Source organism: Muscardinus avellanarius (assembly GCF_963383645.1).
Source record: "Muscardinus avellanarius genome assembly, chromosome: 2".
NCBI classification, from domain to species: domain Eukaryota; kingdom Metazoa; phylum Chordata; class Mammalia; order Rodentia; family Gliridae; genus Muscardinus; species Muscardinus avellanarius.
In genome coordinates this window covers 27296250-27313532 of record NC_137787.1, presented here as the reverse complement: position 1 = coordinate 27313532, position 17283 = coordinate 27296250, and the positions used below count along the sequence as shown (strand labels likewise).

Genomic DNA, 17283 nt, shown 5'->3' with positions numbered 1-17283 from the left:
TTCTTTTAGCAGTAAAAATTTTGTAATTTTTACTTCATTCTTGTTAGCTCCTCCCACACCATTGTAAGACAGACTCCAACACTTCACATAAGCCATACCTGAATGAATTGAATTAAATTATACTTGAGTTTCCGGGGAACAATAAAATCAAAGAACAATTTTTATTGAAATGCTATCACTTACAATGTAATTTCAGGTAAAACAAAACCAAAATCAAATAGAACAGCATTCTCTGATTTACTTAAAGTAGTATTGAATGCAGGTCATTTCCTAAGGTAAAGAGAATGATGACCTATAAAGTAGAAGAGAGATTTCAAGGTTATTTCTGCCTTCATTTTTTTTTTTTTTTTTTTTTTTTTGTGTGTGTGTGTGTGTGGTACTGAGGGTGAAACCCAGGGGCTTTTCTACCTCCGGGCTATACTCCCAGACCTATTTCATACTTTATTTGGAAACAGGGTCTCACTAAGTTGCTGAGAGCCTCACTCAGTAACTGAGGCTGGCTTCGAACCTGTGCGATCCTCCTGTCTCAGCCTCCCAAGCACTGGAATTACAAGCATGCGCCACAGGCCCGGCTCTGTCTTTATTTAAAAAACAAAACAAAACAAAAAAAAAAACATAAAAACGTTGGTTTTTTTCTCCTACAATTTAAAGAGCAACGATAATTTCATTCTAAATATGCATTTGAGAAGTTTACATTAGAAGACTTTTCATGTGAAAAGTGAAAGTTCTCTTTTTAAAAAATCTATTAGTAAGTCCTGGCAAAAAAGCTGGGTTTGTATTAAGGAAAATTGCTCATCACACTACAAAGAGTATTTGAAACCAAATTGCAGAGTATTTGCATAATAGTTCTCTTTTTTGAGAAAGAATAGATGAACAAGACACTAATTATAGGTTTTATTTTTTCATAAAGGAAATAGCAGATGGCTTTTTGGAGGATAAGGGAATAGATAAAGGAAAAGGAATGTGGATTCATTTAGAGTGATGAGTGGGATGGAAAGGGAGAAAAAAATCCCAATATTTTAATCATGGAGTGTTTGGTTTCAATAAATTACTCTGTGTTAAAATTAATAATGTCCTCTGTTACTTATCTCTGTGTGGGGCCTACAGAAGCAATTTGGGATCTCTGCTGCTGTCATGAGAAAATGTCACCAAAGGCCAATAAAATAAATACAACTTGACAGGTACATTGTCTATTTTACCAGAAATAAAATTATTCTCATCTGTTGTTTCTCCTTTTGCTTTAGAGAAAATCTTTCTTGTAGGTGACTTAAAGAGTTTTCTCATTGGACACAGGGGAAGAATGTTAACAGGTGCTACACTGAAAATTCTAAAACAAGTACATTTTTCTTTATAATGAGATCTGGTTTGAATAAGGACATTTTATTTTAACTACCAAGGGACTAGCACAGTATAGACAAAGAACTCTGAAGCAAGCACACCATTAGTCTCCAGCCATATACTATTTGTATCTCTATTTCTGCCGAAAAGAACATATTCCTGTACAAAAATAAAAGTAAGCAACACTATTTTTCACATTAAGCTACCATTTTTCTTAGTCACCATATATTTATGCCTTGCCCCTTGAACTTGTTCTCCAACTCATATCAGTTAGTGGTTTAACAAAAAGACACACACAAAAAAACCCCCACATATTGTCAGTAAGAACATATGAGTTCTTGTGTCTTAAAATGCTACCTTCAGCCCAACTTTCACTGTTTCATTATGTCTATGGACCATTAATCCAATACCCTCTAGCTGAAAATAGAGAAAATCTCTGCATCAGGGATAGAAAAGATAAAAAAAGGGACAGAGAAAAAGACAAGATAGGCAGTTATTGTAGACATATAAAATAGCGCTTACTGGGACAGTCAGCAGCTTAGTGAATGCTTAAAACAAATGCTGTCCAATGGTGAGGGTGACTGTGGCAAGGAGCTCAAGGAAAACGAGGATCAACACAGTCATGAAAGACGGAATCAAGTCCCTTGTACATTTTGCAAATCGATTTTGCTACAAATTATACCCAGATAATAAAGTAAATGAAATCTGCTTCTGTTTCTTCATGTCTAGAATAAATAATAGTTTACTTGTGAAAGCAGGTGAGTGGCAATTAGATAGGCTGAATCAATGGGGCATGGGCTTGAATTTACCCACATCGCTCAGTGGCCCTAATGCGCTCCTCAAATCCCTGCTATCTTTATTTTTTTCATCAACAATCAAGACCAGGACTTTTCCAATATTTGGTGTCAGTAGTTTTCCATCTTTATTCTACATGACTCCTTTATTATTCAATATTTCTACAACAATCAAGATCTTGGTGAGAAATTCAAATATGGTGGGATTGTACTTTCTGTTTTATTTTCTTTCTAATTCTCTAATTCTTGGTTACACTGAATTTTCTTCCATCTTTATTTTCTTTTCTTATCCTTTTAGCTATACATTTACTCACATGAAATATTTACTGAGGACCTATTATGTGCCTAACACTTTAATTTGGGACTATGTCTACAGTGTTGTCTCTATCCTTGTGGTGCTTTTATTTTACTGGGAGAGGTAGCTGATATATAAGAAAACTAAATCAATATAAAGAGACTATAAGCAATTAAAAATTGTAGTAAAGAATATAAATATTAGAATATTGTGATAGATTAGAAGCTGGTGTTTACAAAGTTACATTATATAAGAATACTTGTGAAAACATGTTCTGAGACCTGATTTATGAGAAGTCAGATAAGTATTAGGAAAGATTATTTAAGGCAAAGCAAAGCTTCACATATTTTGGAAGCTCCAAGAAGGCTTTTGTGTCTAGAGATCAGCAAAGGCTATAACAGCATGCAATGAGACCTAAAATGTAAGGGCTATGCTATTTGAGGTCTTGCAGAGAAGGCTGGATATATATATGAAATATATATATATATATATATATATATATATATATATATATTTTTTTTTTTTTTTTTTTTTTTTGGTGGTACTGGGGATGGAACCCTTCTGCCTCTGGGCTACACTCCCAGACCTATTTTATATTTTTATTTGGAAACAGGGTCTCTTAAGCCAGCAAGGCTGGCTTCAAACATGCACGATCCTGATCCTCCTGTCTCCACCTCCCAAGCGTGGGGATTACAAGCTTGCACCACCATGCCGGCTATTTATAAATATGTTAATGTTAGGTTTCTTTTATGTTTTATTTACTTCTAACATTTCACGATCTCCAAATTAACTATTACAGTAAAACATTTGCTCTCATCAAGACCTTACTCCGTTTGATATTTTCATTTTGCCACTTTTGCCTGAGGGCCATTCCCTTCATCTTCATTTTCAAACTTTCACATTGTTAGAGAAAGGTACAGATTCATGAGAATTTGGTCCAAATCTTCCATCTGAATCTTTGAAAAACAACCCCTTCTATTTTAAGGTTTATTTTTTGTACTGGGGATTGAACCCCTACCCATTTTTATTTTGAAACAGTCTCTCTAATTTTCTTAGAGTCTTGCAGTGTTACGGAGGTCAGCCTTAAACTTGTGATCCTCCTGTCTCAGCCTTTCAAGTACTTGGGGTTATAGGCATGTACCACCATGTATAGCTCCTATTTTAGTTTTTGATTTCTTATTCATTCCTTATTTCATGTACTTTGGGCCATATCTCTAGACAGAAAAATATACTTCTACTTCTTAAAATATTTACCTATAAAATGTACTTTTGCAATCATTTTATTCTGTTTCCTCAAATCATTATTTTGCCATTGTTTATCTTTAGTATAGCTTCATTTTCAATCCTTATCAGCACTTTGCAGTACCCATAAGTACATTCACGTGTCCCCGATTCTAGAAACGAAAAGCTCCTTAACTTTTCCTCTCTATGCTGGTAACTTCTGCTATCCTCATTCTGACTATTTCTTCATTTTATGTTCCTTCATTCCTTAAGGATCTGGTTTTCCTATCACTTTAATTCATTCTTACTATTCAAATTATTCTAGAAAAGGTCACCAAATATGTCCTTTCATGAAACCACCAGGTTTATCCTCTCATTCTTAAGTTTTCCTGCCTCTGAATTGTCTTATCTGAATCATCACCCCTTATTTTTCAAAATCCTTTTGTGGCTGACTTTGGGATATCATATTCTATCTTAATTCCTCCCTTAGTACTCTTTCTCTCTCTCTCTCTTTCATTTCTTCTTCTTCTCCTTCATCATCTTCTTCATCATCAGCTTCCTATTCTTCTTCTTCTTCTTCTTCTTCTTCTTCTTCTTCTTCTTCTTCTTCTTCTTCTTCTTCTTCTTCTTCTTCTTCTTCTTCTTCACTGTACTGGGGATGGAACCCATGGACATTCTACCTCCAAGCTATATCCTCAGGCCTAAATTTTTATTCTTTATTTTGAAACAGGGTCTCACTGGGTTGCAAAAGGCCTCATTAAGTAACCGAGGATATCTGTGAACTGTGATCCTCCTGTCTCAGGCCCCAAATGCTGGGATTACAAGCATGTGCCACCATGCCCGGCTCTAAATACTCTTATTACAAGTATTGCTGCTTGCTATTCTCTCTCATACCTTAAATCTAACATTCCATTGTCTAATATTTTTGCTTTAGTTCTCTAATCGCTTGCATCCATATAGATTTTTTTCTCCAATCTTCAAGGCATAAAAATATTTTTTTGACTTTAAGAAATCTGATGGAAGCCAAGTATGGTAGTGCATACCTGTAATCCCAGGACTTGAGAGGATGAGACAGGAGGATTGCCGATTTGAGACCAGCCTTAGAAACAAAGTGAGACTTTTAGCAACTTAATGAGATCCTGTTTCAAAACAAACAAGATAATAAACTTATAAAAAGGGAAGGGTGGTAGCTCAGAGGTATAATGTCCCTGGGTTCAATCCCCAGTACCACTAAATATATAAATAAATACATACTTACATACATACATACTTACATAATACATATAAACATAAATACATACATACATAAAATGAAGTTGTTAAAACATGTGGAATATGCTAGGCATGGTGGTGCATGATTCTAATCCCAGTACTTGGGAGGCTAATAGGCGAGTATCTCAGGTTTAAGGACAGCTTCGTGAGGCCCTGTTTCTAAATAAAGATAAAATAGGGCTGGGAGTGTAGCTCAGAGGTAGAATACCCCTTAGTTCATCCCCAGTACCACATAACATGTGGAATTAATTGTCAAATTCTTGTAGTTTACTATGGTTTAATTAATTTGAAACAATATAAATATCACAACATTTCCCTCTGAAAAATAGAAAATAAAATCCACTGAGGTTCTCTTCCATTATCTGGGGTCCCTCTGATATCCCCAATACTCCCTAACTTGTGCATATTAGAGAAAACTTTCTGTGCTTGGCTAATCTCACTTAACATAATGCTGTCCTCAGTGGAGCCAAGAAGGAATGGTAGGGGAGGAAGAAGACTGAGGTTCATTAATGGAAATACTATCATCAACTATGTGTAAAGATGTGAATATACCATTGTCAAACTGGATACCTGGTAATGAGGGGGAGCAAAGTGAGGAGATGGGGTACTGGGGGTTATGTGCATGTATGACATTGTCAACATAATCTCCATTATGATGTGAGACTATAATGTACCAATAAAAGCAAAATAATAATAAAAACACCTTTTACAAGAAAAAAAAGTACACAATATCCACTGTCATTATATCCAAAATATCTGGGCCCTTTTAAAGATAAGAATTATCTTGTGTTCATATTCTGAGTTTTCTCCAGTCTTATAATTTCAACTGTCATCGCTAAGCAGGAACTAATAGCTTTTTTATACATGTATACTTTTATCACAATATATATCCTTTTTCATTAGACTATTTTGTTGAATGTCTGGACTATCTAATAATTTCCCTGAAATCAATACTATTGTTCAGTCATATTCGCTGATTTATCACCAAATCCTTGTAGAATATATGGCTTGTAGTAAGAATGCAATACAATATCATGAATAAATGAACCAAGTCTTTATTCTATTCTTCCCTTTCCCAACTACTCTGTTGCAAGAATCAACCCATATTTCAAATGCCTTCTGGTCAGTTTGATATAGATACAATCGACTATCAAATATAAGACACAAATAAATAACCTCCCTATAAAAACTTGCCTATTATCTTTATTAAATTTGTAAGTGTCAGGAACATTTCTAATTCCATTTTTAAGTCGTGACTGCACATTTGGCATTCACATTTGTATTTTCTTACGTTACAAGCTATCTCTAATAATATGTCAACTGCGATTAATTGCTTATTCCAGTGTAACTCAAACACACATCCTTCCATTTATTTTCATTCTGACTCCTACTTAAGTTCAGGCTCACATTATTATGGCAGAAAAACTGCTGATTTTTTTTAAACTTTGGTCTGTTTTTACTATAAATACAAAAAATTTGCATTTCTTGGAAAACTATATAGAAAGTCTTAATATCACATGTACTCAACAAACATTTGTGGAATTAAATTGGCATAGTAAAAATTGCAATATGCTTTGGAATAAAGTAGCTCGGACCATGCTCCCAGCCTTGACCTGTGAGGTTGGCTCATACATTTCTCTTTGTTTCTCCAGTTCCATATCCACCTGTCTCTACCCTGCCCTGGGCTCAGAGAGACTGACTCAGATGCATGATAATAGCAGGTGACCTTGTTCTTGGCTCCTATTTGGATTTAGCCAATAAAAAGCAGCTGCACAAGATTAAAGGAAGAAGAGAGTGAGAAGTATTTATACTTTACCTCCCACTTTTCTGCACCTCTCCACCAAAGGCCACAGCTGCTGTCTTTGAGGGAAAACTCCTTGATAATCAGGCCTACCTGTATTACTAGTATTGGAATATTTTAACAAACTTTGTTGGTTTCCTTAATTCTGCCCATAACCTAATAAACACTCTGGGGCTAAAACTTTCTTCATTTTATATCACTTAGAATGCTACACATTTCCTACTGGTTTTTGTTGCCCAGTTTTTATCAATGTTTTGTCCTGGGGATTGAATGCAGGGACATTCTATTTCCAACATACACGCTCAGCCTGATTTTTAAATTTTATTTTATTGTGAAATAAGAGTCTGGCTAAGATTTTTAGGGTCTCCCAAAGTTGCCAAGGGTGGCCTTGAACCTTCAATCCTCTGTCTCAATTTCTCGAAAAGAAAATTAAAGTGTGCACCACCATGCCTAGCTCCTGTTTTTTTTTTTTTGTTTGTTTGTTTGTTTTTTGCATGTAATAGTCTAAGACAAATCTCATAACCTAGCACTTATTTATAAAATGACATATTAGGTCACTGATGGCAAACATATATGTTGCATCTTACCAATGCCCTGTCCTCTTGCCCATGGCAGATATTGCTCATCAACCATTGGGTGATAATCTAATAATGGATCCCAAAATATGCCCACATTCTAATCCCAGGTGCCTATGGCTACTACCTCATTTGGAAAAAGTACATGTGAAGATGCAATTAAATTAAGCATTTTTAATAGATCATTCCAATTATCCAGGCAGATCTTAAAAAGTTATCCTAAGTACCCTTATAAAAGAGAGGCAGAGGGAAATTAGACAGAAACATAAATAGAAGAAAACCTGAAGAAGGAGGCAAAGATTAGAATGATGCAGCCACAAGCCAAGGGACACCTGCAGCCACCAGAACCTGGAGGCTTCTAGAGGAAGTAAGTATAGCTTGCCAAAACCATGAATTCAGATGTCCAGCCTCCAGAACTGCAATGTATTTCTGTTGTACGTTTGTGGCAATTTGTTATAGCAGCTACAGGAAACTAATACAATTACTATATGTTGTTTCCCAGGACTGGATGGGCAATCAAAAATGTTCTCAATTCAATACTTCAGGCAACAAGAACAGATTTGAAAAGGTGAGATTAAGCAAATGTTGCCTTAATTTTATACATATCTTAAAAATTGATGTTGCTACCAAGCCTTGTTTAGTTTAAACGTAATATCATAATCTAATCTAAATGATGCAGATACTTTTAATTTATTTAGAAATTAAAATAGGTATGTAATTCTAAATGATATAAATTAAAGAACTTATCACAGGGCATAAGCAGATACTTCAAATTATAGCCAATATCACATTCTTTTTAAACAACTTATGTCTAAATGGAATGAAGTCATTAAGTAGTAAAGGAATGATTAAAAATCTGGAAGAAGCCACAGCTGCAGGGTGAGTGGTCACTTTGATCTTTTGAAGTCTAGTGGAGACATTAAGAATGCAAGGCAGGGAAATTATAAAACCAATTGGGGGGAAAATCCAGACAGTCTTCTTGTCAGCATTTTTCCTAGTTAAGCCCAAAGGAGAAATAGATATATTTCTTCCTATCTTCAACATAAAGTAATCAAGAAAAGTTGGGAGACTGCCAACAACAGCGTTTGGGGTTTAAAGAAGATTTCGAAGAGAACACAGATTTGTTCTTTATCAAAGAATAACCACTGTAACAAGAATAACAGTCAATAGCAAGGGGGGTGAATGTAGATAGTGAAGATCCAGAGATAGTAGTGAATTCCTGTAGTTAGGGCAGAGATCCTTGATAGTTTACTGATTAATCTTGGCAATGTTACTGTGACACAAAAGTGTCTACAGATACATTTCAAGACTAATGCAGAAGAAACTCAGCAAGTTACAGCACAACTCTTAAGAGGAAGACATTGCATTGTAGAATAGAGAAGAAAAACATAAACATACTAGAACTAAAATAAACCATCCCAGGCTACAGATTTCACTGTTAGGAAGGAAAGAATACTGATTAACATTAACATGTAAATAATGTCTATGGCTTTTCTTTTCTTTTTTTTTTTTTTTTTTGCTCTCAAAAAATGAATTTCCAGAGAGCGTATTTTTTGTGTTGGACAAACCCTGAATGTAGTCCAAGTATAAATTTCTAGTACTTAGTGAACCTACATGTGGCCCTTGTTTTTTTCAGGTCTTTTTGCACATTTATTGGTGCAGTATAGTTTCATTTTATAGTGCCATTCATCGTGATAGTGATATACACGCACACAGCACTTGGTGAGCAAGTGGCATATTAATAAATTCCATCAGAACATCATAAAAATAGTTATTTTTGCTGAACTTTGAAACAATGCTATTCACTGTGCATATGAACTCTTAGGACAATCATATTGAACAGATATTATTATGTCAATTTACTGATAAGGAACAATTTAAAAATGTAAAGCTGTGGCCAAAATACAAAATTTTAAATATAGCCAAACTGAGATTTTCATCTGGCTCTCATGGTAGGCACCCACAATCATGACTTTTTCCACTGTTTTGTCTCCTCAGGAACTGTTAAAGTCAGGTAACCAGGTAGACTCAGCATGTTTCTTTGGCCATTATCATTTTGTCTTAATAGGAATAATCCCTGGTAAAATGAGCCAGTTAATGGAATCTTTACAAAATGACATTGTAACAAGGTACTAACTATCCTTTTACAGATGAATTGAGTGAGCACAATTTATCCTCAATTACCTAAAATTAATCCTCCCATAATAAAATGCTAAAAAGCCTTTGCAGGAGGGACTTGGAGACTACTCAGGCCTTTATGCTCATTGGTACACAGAAAAACGGATCCTAGAGCTGCTCGATTGATAATATGCAAAATCAAATTTGACTTACATTAAAATCTAGTAATTTTTGTAATTGCTCTTATTTAATCACACAGGAATTTGTTATTTTGCATAATTTGGTAAATTGATATGCAATACTATTTTCTCAGTTACTGCTTTTTTAAGGAAGATATCTACTCTATTTGAATTTGCAAGAATAATCTGTTGATTAATGAAATTTATATTAAAGACATATAACAATAAACAACTAAAAAAAATTAAGGAAATCCCATCTATGCCTAACAAAATAAGTCAAATATACCCCTGATAATGAAGCAGGCCAGACTATAATCTTTATGACTCATCCAAGATAAAAAAGTGACTTTAATTAAGTCTCTAACTTTTCACTTACTAGTCTCATGTTTGTGTGGAATAATTCATATATAAAAATCCTTTGTCTTATTGTTCATTTATTTCTTATCTCTTCTACTTTTATAATGAATGTAATTATTATCCAAAATTTATATGCATGTTCTGTTAAATATTTATGTTAGTGTTATTTTAATATTGCACAGTGATCATGGTGTCAAGGGCATCCAGTTAAAAGGTGGTCAAAATAAACACAAACCTACATTAATGTTATTTATTCTTTTAGGTTTTTAATATATAAGCAATAAATAATATAATCACTCACTCAGGCCAATATAGTCAAAATAAACCCTGGAGGATATATAGTATACAAAAGACCCCTACCACTAATGTCTTCATATTAGGAGGCTACAAGTCATAGGAACACATGGCTTTGCATCCAGACACATGCTGGTGGGATGAAAAACACCAGTGGAAAATGTATACCTTTCAAAGAATCTCATCAAGAAGGCATCCAACCCTAGTCTGATATTTGAAATGGCCATAGAAAATCAACCAGTGTTTCAGTAATGAAACTGTGTCTTGGACTTCAGCAATGCTTAATGAAGCAAAGGTGTGAATTCATGGCCCTTATATTCATCAACAACGACTTCAAACAATAGAACAAGGCACTATTAGTAGCCATTTTGTTATACATTACCTCATTAATAACTGTACTGAGTGTGAGAATGTTCATAGAAAGTAGCCACTCATGCACTGATTCATTCATTCATTCATTTACTCACTCATACCCCACTCTCAAGTAATGCCCTTTGAATCTTTTAAAATCTTTTAAATCTTAAAAAGATCATGAACATTAATAATTATCATTCATGATTCTGGTGTCAGCTTCCTATACTTATTCACTGAAGAAGAAATTGCCTTCTAATTGAAAATTCTGAATTTAGGAAAACAAAGAAAAGCTTTGTTGAGAAGAAAAACCCGAGCTTTGATATTCTATGTAGCAAACATTACAAGCAGAAGGAATAACTAATACCAGTAGGGTTGTTATGTTGAGGGGAAAGGGATGTGGCTAGTGACTCACAAATTCTTTTCAGAGTCTACCCTGTATTTTCCTAGGAGTGCCATGAGAGGCAAAACTTCAGGCTTCTCATCTTTGTAGTGGGCTCAGTAATGGCCATCTTGTATACACAACAGTTTCACACAATATGCAAAAGGGTCTGGCACAGGATTTGTATACAATAATTTTTCAATATAATTAGTTAACTGTTCTAAAACTTAAAAAGTGGGAAAGTGTGACATGCATGGCGAATACAGATAAATCAGCTTCTATGGGGCATATGGCACCACAGGGAACACAGTGGAGAATAAAAGTGGAAAGGCAGCTTGGCAGTGGGGCTTGGAGGAGTTTACATAGTAAGCAGAAAGATTTTCATTCCTATAAAGGGTGGGAGGTGGCTCATTGGTAGACAGGTAGCTCAGTGGTACCTTGTGTGCTGCCCTGGGTTCTATTCCCAGGATGGCAAAATTAGAATCAATTTAACATCCTTAAACAAGAAACTAAAATAACCCCAGGAAAATCAGAGGAAAAATGTTCAGAAGTCAAGAGACTGGCTGAAAAGTGCTATCTCTGAGTGAGATACTGGAATCCTAGCAGAGGCTCTACATCCCAAGGAACCAGAAAAAAATGGCAAGCTTGCCAAAGACAGGCAAGTTTTTAAGGTGACTTAAGATTGTCTTGTCTCTGGGCAGAGGTTCTTAATCCTCCAATAAATAGAGAATAATCTGAAGAAATTTGGTTTAAGGATGATGGAAACCTGACATACACATATAGATAAAATCCTTTATATTCTTTCTAGACTGAGTGACTCCTTTTTAAACTGTACTCCACAGTGGAAAATGATTTGTCTCCAATATGAATAGAATGTTGCTTCTATGCATCTCTCTTTTCCCCCTGTCACTTTCATACTGGTAATATTATTTAATAGCTTATTCTACCTCTGGGGCTGCATTTTCCCCTATAAAATTTCAGGTTAGCATTGGCCAATCCAGCCTATTGCTTTGTTTACGCATATCTTCTACCTAGGACATGAAATGGGACTTACTCTTCAAACATAATACAACACAGTTCTGAAAAGAGAAGAAGTTATAATATTCAATATACACTCTGACTATTCTGATAAGGAATTCTGAAAAAGGTAAAATAAATGACAATATGAAATGGCCAATGCAATGTCTAATAATGTCTTGGTGCTTAATAGATTTGCACAGGGATGCTTTCTAGAGATACGTACAGTAACTTTCATTTGTGGTCTCTAGAAAAATTGTCACTACTTTGATGTTGTTCAGTTCCCCCAAATAAGACATAATATAATTTCAGGAAATTCTATTAATCTTTCCTAATCTTAGTTCTTCAGAGTCCTGTGACTTCTAAAATTCTAATATTCCCTGCAAACATTTTAGCTAATTTTAAGAATGTATTGGTCATGTTCTAATTATTTTAAGAAACAAAGTTGACTAAACATGACTATTTTGCAACATAAAATTTTGAAATTGAATTATTAGAAATTTATTGTGAAACTTTAATATGTAAACATTCTTCGCTTCAGAATGTTTCATCAGGTGAATCAGAAAATTATTTATAACATACTAACATAGCTTACTTAGCTTAAAAGTAAAGTAATTCATTTATTCAGAGTAATTATTCATCAAATATTTAAATGTATGCAAAACCCACTCATAAAAATAAATTCTTCACTATTTAGATATTTAATTATAATTTATAAGAAGTAAAATTCACAGATGTGTTAAAACATGTACTGGAACATCACAATCTGAAATTTATTTAAAATTTTTAAAGTATAGCACAGAGAAAGCAAATGTTTGAAGGTTCTTCTCGACCAATTTCTGTGATTTTTAAGCACAAACTGTGCAATTAAATCTTGAGTGTGATGAGAAAAGCAAGACACTTGAGAATATCTGCAATATCAGTACAGAATTATGGTGCTTCTTAACATTAAAATATTTTTGCATGTTTAACATATTTGCTTTTAAAATGTGATGGAAATGTTTAAATACTTAGTAGTTACTGTATGACACAGATGACTTTGAAAATAAATACTGATATTCTATTTATGAGCTAAAACTTTGACAGTAATTTTCAGTGAAAATATAAAAAATGGAATTTATTTGAAAAAAAACACAATGAGTATATCATATTATCCAGCCATAGTCTAAAAATAAGAAATATACATATCACAAGACATTAAAGTATTTCATCAATTTCTGTGGTTGGCAAAAATAAGAACTGTTGCTATTTACCACTTATCGGGTATTTCCAAATAATACCGAGTGGTAGAAAGATTAAAAGGAATAAATTTTGACTAATTTTTAAAATTTTATTACAAGCTATGATAAATAGAAAGAAGAGGTGATGTGTGCATGTATGCCTCTAGCATCCTGTACCTCATTAAGATGTATGATTAAAATGTACCAATAAAAAATAGAAAGTAGGACCAAATACATCAACAAAATCATAAATATTGATTAAAAATAGCATTTATAAATTATTTAAATTTCCAAGTCTTTAAAATATACTACAATGATTTTTCCTCGGGATAAATTACTTTTCTATATTTTCACTAGCACTATATATTCTAATATTAATTCAAAATAAACTATATTCAGTAATATACTCGTAATATATGCAATACTATACTCAGGGAATAGCAATTAGTTGTAACAAAAGACTATATATAATACTCTTCTTGGTTTTCTTTAAAAATGCAGTAGGAAGCTGGGCATGGTGGCACATGCTTGTAATCCCAGCATTTGGGAGGCTGAGACTGGAGGATCGCGGGTTCTAGGACAGACTAAGCTACTTAGCGAGGCCCTTCGCAACTCAGTGAGACCCTGTTTCAAGAAAATAAAAAGACTAAAAAATAGGGCTGGGGGTGTGGCTTGGAGGTAGAATCCCCCTTGGTTCTATCCCCAGTACCTAAAAAAAAAAAAAAAGCAATAGGGATGAAATATAGAAAAACATTTTCTGTAGATACGATGTTAGTATAAAAATTTAATTGATGAGCAGAAAAACTATAAAAGGTTACAGAGGTTTTTTATTTTTTGTCAATTATACTAATTAACCTTTTTTTCTTATGTTTGTTGGATTCTAAAAATGTTCACTAGGAGCAAAGACAAAATTATTGTTTTGACTTTGTCCCCTAGGGATCCTTTAATAGTGGAACTCAAACAATTTAAGAGGCAATTTTAACTTCTTCCTTTCATTTGGCTCTGCATTTCCTTGAGAAGAATTGAAAAAAAATATGTATTATGACAGGAGATGTAGTATACTATATGCTATCTTTTCCCCATTAATTTTAAAGTAATTGCAAGAGCAAAAGCCATGTCCACTGTGCATGTCTGAACTACCTCAAGGAAGATCCAATTATTCACTGATATGCTTTCAACACACACACAGCTTGCATGTTTAATTCAGGCACACCTCCAACAGGAGCCATCTCTTTGGTTTTGTTAAATTCATAATAGGTTTCAAATGAACCTGTAATTTTCAGATATACCAGGATTATTTCTTGTCATTTCTTTTATTATTGTTATTGTTTATATTTTGTGAGTGCATATATAATAGATTCAATACTCTAGGTATGCATCTCATTAAGTAAATAATCATTTTTGCATTAAAAATAATTGTGATTGCCAAGAAGATGAGAGTAGAATATCATTATGTTTAATACGGTAGCATAGCCAATAAATCCTAGGATCCATATTAAATATTTGTCAATCCAAGTGTTTAATTCCCAGTAGAATATAATGGAATGACTTCATTTAATTTATTATGTCTTTCTTGGTATCTGAAAAGGGTGTGAGTGCTAAACTAGTTTTTTGCATTACTTAATTTTAATGTTTGGCCAGGACTTTGGCATGTAAAGATTCAAATTATGCACTAATATTAGTAAGAAAAATAGAAATGTTAAGTCATGCTTAAGCACTGATATATTAAAAAAGTAGAAATTGTATCCTCACTTTAAATGCATGTATGTTAAGTATTTAGATGTATTAATATATATGTATATGTGTATATTTTATGTATATATGTATGTGTGATTTATAATTTTTCTCTTGCTAATGTAATATACGCATATATCCATGTGTCCTTTCTCCCTAAAGATTTTCACTGTGCTTTATTTATTTGTGGTTGGTCTTTTATTTATTTATTTTTTGGTGGTACTGGGGGTGGAACCCAGAGGCTTTCTACCCCCGGGCTATACTCCCAGACCTATTTTATATTTTATTTGGAAACAGGGTCTCACTAAGTTGCTGAGAGCCTCACTAAGTAGCTGAAGCTGGCTTTGAACCTGCGCGATCCTCCTGTCTCAGCCTCCTAAGCGCGGGGATTACAAGCGTGCGCCACCACGCCCGGCTTTGTGGTTGGTCTTGTAGCTCATGTTTACTCTATGAAGTAAAAAGTTTTAATCATTATGTTCTACATAAATTTAATATATCTCTAAAAATGTATAATGATTAATAATAGACAAGGCCTATAAACTTTCTTATTAAACCAGGAAAATTTAAAACAACTACTACATGGTAGAAAGACATTCACTTCTATGAAAATGTTCTTTAAGGTTAACAGGTTTAGTCATTTCATTTATTCATCTATAAATAATTAGTGACTGAGGATTAATAATTGTGTAAAATCAGGATATTTATATATTAAACTATATATATATATCTTTAAATGATAAATATTTACTAATATATGACTTAATATTTCAATATACTATATAATTACTTATGTTCTCAATGTATGCATGCTATGATAATAGAAGTTGAGAAATAAAACATTTGAACAAAGAAAGTTTTTTAAAAATTCAATTTACCTTATTATTATCAAATATAATACAAGTGCCTGTCATTCAGGCACATACTGTCCTCTCAAATGTCTATTATTGTCATATTATTAATTTTATTATAGAAAATCATTCCAAAATAAAGTGGTGATAGATAATTAAAGCCAATTCTTAGTCTCCTATATAAATGAAAGATAGAGTTGTTAAAATTAACCAAAGTTAATGAGTCTACAGTTTATTTTAAATTTTTAAATTTTTATAGCCTATTTACTTTTAAAATATTACAGCTTATTTTTGTCATAACTTCAAAATTCAAAAAGTTTACATCAAAACACCTTTTGCCTTGCTTTTATTACTTTATTATCCTATTATATGGTAAAATAGAATTTTATGAATGAAAACTACAATAACCCAATGCAAAATTAAATTATAAAAATGCTTTCAAACTAAGAAACAAAATTTGTAAGCTAATAAATGATAAAATTATTAGAATTAATTTCTAACTGTTTTTATGGGTCTGGGGATAGAACCTGGGACATTTGAACTCTGAGCTACACCTCCTGCCCTATTTTGTATTTTTATTTTGAAACAGGGTCACACTAAGTTCAGAGGGCCTCATTAAGTAGCTGAGGCTGTCCACAAACTGCGATCCTCTGGTCTCAGCCTCCCGAATCCTAAGATTACCAGTATTCACCACCATGCCCAGTTAATTTCTAACTTTTTGCATATAACCTAAAACACCATATTGACCTTAAAAGCCAAATATCAAATAGATATAAAAATATATTGACTGAGTCAGCAAATCATTTTCCTTCCTGCAACATTTTCTAGTGGGAGACCTATTGCTTTTCATTCTTCTATTTCTGCCCCTGTCTGATACTAGAAAATGAAAATGGGGACTGTCCTTTAATAAGTTCGCCAAGCAACATTTGCTAACTAGAAAAGGAGGGATTCCCTGAGGATCATGTTACACTCTGTTCTGTTTTCTTTGTAGTTGTCAAGCATGGGGACACGAAGAGTTTTAAGACTTTATAAAAATTAATAAAGTGTGATGGCGCACGCTTGTAATCTCAGCATTTGGGAGGCTGAGACAGGTGGATCAGACTCAGCTACTAACTAGTGAGGCCCTTTGCAAATCAGTGAGATCTTATTTCAATATAAAGAATAAAATTATCAGAGGGGATGGGATGGGGAAGATGGAATCTCTTTAAAGCACATGATGTACTTAAATATATCAAACTTAATCACTAAATCAAGCATGAGATCTAGGGAGGGGGAGGGAATGGGATGGGGAGCAGATAAAGGCTAATTGTATGATGTGTGCTTGTATACCCTCACAAATCTTGTATGCCATTGAGATGTTTGACTACAATGCACCAATAAAAATATATTAAATAAAAATAGGGTTGGGGGTGTAGCTTGGAGGTAGAATGCCCCTGGGTTCTATCCCCAATACTGGAAAAAAAAAGTCAATTGGCTATAAGTGTATA

At 33.5% G+C, this 17283-nt stretch overlaps 1 protein-coding gene across 2 annotated transcripts in view; it reads right to left on the bottom strand.

Annotated features, from left to right (window-relative positions):
* Positions 1-17283, bottom strand: part of ERBB4 (erb-b2 receptor tyrosine kinase 4) — a gene marked incomplete at both ends in the record, with an annotated part of 1174461 nt that overhangs the window by 181039 nt on the left and 976139 nt on the right. The gene's annotated exons all lie outside the window — the stretch shown is intronic.